Source organism: Lygodium microphyllum, chromosome 23 (assembly GCF_053477565.2).
Source record: "Lygodium microphyllum isolate KBCC chromosome 23, Lygodium_microphyllum_v1.1.10, whole genome shotgun sequence".
NCBI lineage: Eukaryota > Viridiplantae > Streptophyta > Polypodiopsida > Schizaeales > Lygodiaceae > Lygodium > Lygodium microphyllum.
The window spans coordinates 80,538,812-80,543,785 of NC_141157.1; the positions used below are offsets into that span (position 1 = coordinate 80,538,812).

General features: G+C 50.3%; 1 pseudogene; it reads right to left on the reverse strand.

Moving 5' to 3' along the window:
• Positions 1-102: 102 nt before the first annotated feature.
• LOC148016384 (putative beta-D-xylosidase 5 pseudogene) lies at positions 103-2,451 on the reverse strand (annotated as a pseudogene).
• Between the last annotated feature and the right edge of the window lie 2,523 nt (positions 2,452-4,974).

The following is a 4,974-nucleotide window of genomic DNA, read 5'->3' on the forward strand; positions in this document are numbered from 1 at the left end:
GGTAGAGGAGAAATACATGCAAAAAATTGACATGCATAAGCAAGGAGCCAACATTGCAAGCTATGAGAACTATCATGCAGCCAATTGAGTGAAAAGTTTAATGTCATATTATGGAAAACTAGTAGCAATTAATCAAATCACTTGTGGTGATGAATACATATTGGCATATTTAAAGAAACGATGATACCAAGTAGTTGGAAAATCTTACAAAAATGGCATCCTTGAAAGAGGATGATGCCAACTAGTTGGAAAACTCCATAAAAATTCCACCCTTGGAAAGAGGATGATGCCAAATATGCCAAATATTTGGAAAAGTATACCAAGGTCCAATTCTATTGTATAAGCTCATAGAGCTATGTATAAACTCTAAGCAACCGTGACGACGAGAGAGGCTTGGGGTGAAAGTGCCCTACTGGAAGAAGAAGAAGAAGAGGGAACAACAGTGAAGACGTGGGGAGCGCCGACGGCCACGAGTCTCGTGCGGCCGTCGGGGGCGACGATGGCCAGATCCTGACATACGTTGAGAGAGAAGGACGCATTAACGGAGCCGCCGGCACTGACGGACGAGAGGCGCTCGAAGCCCACCAGCTGCCGCACAGGGGCTCCCATGGACGCCGCACTCTGGTTGCCCGCAGCAGCTCTTGGAGGGTACCACATGAGGAGAACAGTGTAGTCGGCGTCCACGGCATCGTGGTTGCGGACTTCTACCTGCGCCTGCACGGTCGGGCAGTCAGAGACGTGGGAGGCGTCTACGACGTCGCAGAAGGTGGTATTGATTGCAGGTAGAGTGACGCAGGAGGCTGAGATCGTATTGTTGGCTGTCGTACTGCTTGAGTTCGACACCACGTGCAGCTTCACAGGCCCCTTCGCGTCGACCGACAAGTCGACGGAGAAGTTGACGTACGTCAGGCCGTGCCCGAACTCGTACAGCACGACGTGCCAAGCGGCAGCGTCCTCATGGAAGCGGTAGGTGCGGCCAGGGTAGCCTGTAGCTGGGTCGGCGCGCATACGCATGTCCGTCAGGGGCCACGCCGTGTACTGCTGCCGGTACCAGGTGTTCGGCAGCCGGCCGGAAGGGCTGACGACGCCGAAGAGGATGGACGCTAGGGCGTCACCGCCGGCCTCTCCCGGGTAGCCCGCCCACAGGATGGCCTCTATATTCGGATTTTGTTCTGCAAATGAGAGGTCGACAGGGCCACCGGACATGATCACCAGCACCACCGGCTTCTTGTCCGCGCCCTCAGCGGCCGCGGCCGCCACGGCCTCGATCAGGCTCGCCTGCCTCCCCGGCAGGGTGAGATCCGTCCTGTCGTGGCTCTCCCGCTCCTCAGTCTGGTCCAGCCCCATCACCAGCACCACTGCATCCGACGCCGCCACCGCCCGGGCCGCCTGCGCCTCCGTCTCCGCCACAAGCCACGCGTCCGACTCGTTGCACGCCACGCCAATCGTCAGCCCGCACCCCACCGCGTACTCTACATCCACGTACCGCTGGATACCGCTCAGAGCCGTGGCGTTCCGGCAGGGCAGGCCAGCGTAGTTGGCCGTGAGCATGAGAGCAGCGTCAGCGTTCGGGCCGATGACGGCGACGCGCCTGATCTCATGTGAGGACGAGGTCGTGTTCAGATGGAGAGGAAGGGTGCGGTTCTCGTTCTTAAGCAGCACGATGCCCTGCTGCGCAGCCTCGAGTGCCAGGCGGCGGTTCGCGTCGGAGCAGATGTCGTCGGGGCCGAGGGAGCCCCAGCGTGGGTGGAGGCGAGGGTTGCCGTCGAAGAAGCCGAGGCGCATGAGTGTGGTATAGAGGTAGGTGAGGGAGCGGTCGATGTCGGACTCCTGCAGCAGGCCCGTGCGGACGGCGAGCTCGGTATAATTCGAGAGGTAGTAGCCGCAGTTGAGGTCGAGGCCCGCTCTCACGGCGTCGGCGACGGACTCCGTTGGCCAGTGCGTGTAGCGCATCTTCTCGTACATCACCTGAACCGAGTCGCAGTCTGAGGCGACATAGCCGTCGAGGCCCCAGTCCTGGCGGACGGTCTCTGTCAGCAGGTGCCGGTCGGCGCACGACGGGACGCCGTTCACCTTGTTGTAGGAGCACATGACGCAGGCCACGCCGCCCTGCCGGACGCACGCCTCGAACGGCGGCTGGAACGTGTCCTGGAGATCCTGTTGCGTCACGCGAGCGTCGAAGTGATACCGGTCCACGCCTTGCCACGCATCGACGTCGTAGGCGGTGTAGTGCTTGCAGCAGGCGGCGACCTTGAGGGACCTGGTAGGGTCAGCGGGGTCAACGCTCTGGAGTCCACGCACATACTCGATAGCGTATCGACTGGCGACAAGTGGATCCTCGCCGGGGGTCTCCTGCCCCCGGCCCCAGCGCGGGTCCCGGAAGATGTTCACGTTCGGGCTCCAGTAGGTGAGGCCGGTGCGGCCCGCGTTGTACATGGCCCGAGCCTCGGTGGAGACCACCTCCCCAAGCCTGCGCCACAGGGTCGCGTTGAAGGAGGCGGCGGTGAGGATGACCTGCGGGAAGCTGACGGCGGAAGGCACGGGGCCGCCGAACTTGGTGCCGGGCCCGACGTTTGACACCCCATGCAGGGCCTCGGACCACCACTCGTAGCGCGGCAGGCCGAGGCGGCGCACGCCGTGCGCCGTGTTGACAAGCTGCAGAGTCTTCTCGTGCAGGGTCAGCCTCTCGACCAGATCCGCCACCCTCGCCTCCAACGGCAGGCTCGTGTTGCAGAACGGGTAAGCGTCCGGCGCCGTCGCCGGAGACGCAGCCGAGGGGGCTGAGTTGTAATTATTATTCCTCGACCATCCATGGCCGGCAGCTCCGCCTCTATGGCTTCCGTAGCTGTAGTAGCTGCTAACGTCCTCTTCCGTGATCACATCCCCGCCGCATGGGTAGTAAAGGGCGCAGCTCCTGCTCACCGCCAGGAAAAAGATGACCAGCACCAACACTAGTGATAACGCCTTCGTCATCTTCATGGTTGCTATCGATCGAGGTGATATTTACCTTTATTATGTATGCCCGGCGAGGGAGGAGGAAAAAGAACAAGTCACAGAACGGGGAAACGAGGAACGGCTAATTTTGCTCCTCTTTTAAAAGCCAACAAAAGCAGCAAAACTCACACAAAAAGCTAGATAAGGCGACGATACAAGCTTGTCAAAAGTCGTTAGTGCACGTCACGTAGGCAAACTTGTTCTAACACGATTTCAGCCTACCTTGGCCAACGTTGATTAATAGGTCAATTTGGCAATTATCTGAGTTTCACGACCCCTCTCCTCGTATAGGTAAGGTCGCAGTCCTATAGAACTATAACCCCTACATAAGAAAATACATGCCCATAAGCTAGCTCCAAATTCCTTTATTCCTTTCTCTACGATGATCTTATAACAATGGGCCTAATGGTAATGGCCTCTATTATTCATCATAGTACTACAAGAGATTGTTCGTGATAAAAATGACCTATCTTGATGTATTTTCAAGGGTCAAGATGTTCACACGATTTCTCTCACATTGTTTATGTTCTAGAAGTTGTACACTCCTCTGTTGCAACCTTTGGATTAAGATTAACTGTGTTAGAATCACTTTCACATTGCAAAAGAAGATACATGTATTTTGGAGGAATTAAAAGAAAATTTGCAAAAAAATTGGTATGTATTAAAGAGTAATCGAACTATTTTGTATTGATTTTACCATGGGTTGGCCATTGCAATGAGCCCTTGGTTTTGCACTTTTTGGTCTTCTTGGTTGTCAGGTGTTGTTTGGCACATTTTGCAATGATTATAGCCTCTTCATTTGCTTTGGAAAATGCATTGTTTAACCATGACAAATTGGATAGAATGAAGTTCTCGTATTGGAAAGAAGAGATTTACAATATTGGTGCAAGAAAAACATGTTGAACCTTATCAAATGAAATGGGAAAAGGCTTGAAGGCATGAAAATAGATACATGGAATGAGAAGGATAATCTTGCATGCTCTACCTTTATGCTTACTTTCTCTAAATCAATTTATTTCAATAAAGGAGGAGATTTCTATGTCCAATTATCTGAATGAGTTCAATAGTATCTTTAGTCAATTATCAACACAAAAGATTGCGTTTGAGGACTCGATAAAGGCTATGATTTTGTGTATCACTTAACCTGAAAGTTGGGATACTTTCAAAAGTGCACGGTTATTGTCATTCATGTATCTCACAAGAGACTTGCAAATCCTTGATGAGGAGGATATGAACCTTTATGTGGGGGATGTTATTCTACATGTCGTCATTTATGTTCAATATATGGAGCTTAACCTTTTAGATAATTTGTTGACATATAATTAGATGACTTCATGGTGTAAATGTCATAACTAGCATCCACTTTTAGAGGAGGATGTGATAGTATACCGTCGATGGCGGAGTATATTCTATAAATTTGATATCTAGCCTTTGTGCTCAAAAGTTCTTTCTTACATTGCAAATAATCCTTTATTCATTGATGTTTTTTTAAAGCCTTGCATTATCAATATGTTATTTATCCATCTGATCATGTTGATCTTCTTTTCTATCAGAAGATTTTCCAACACCTCTCTATTTATATCTCCCTTCTTAATACTAATCCTTATATGATTTCTATGCTTACCTTTAACTCTACACTATCTCAAGGCAAATAGTTTATTAGAGGTCTTTCAATGGCCTGAGTAATTCACAATATGTATAATCTCTATATCATGTGCATTCAAGACCTATTTATAAATATCCTTATATGTGAACATTTTTTAATCCTTTTCTATTCAATCTCTAAGTAACCCTTTTATATGGGACCCTTTTGTACTGTGTAAAAAATATGTAAAAATTGTATTTTAAAACTCCCTTATGTTGAACTCACATGATACATACATATATTTATGATTTACCTCCTTGGGTTTAATGGTTTTACAAATAAATTTGGCATAAATTCAAGCTTAAAGATACAACCACATCATGCAATACATCATC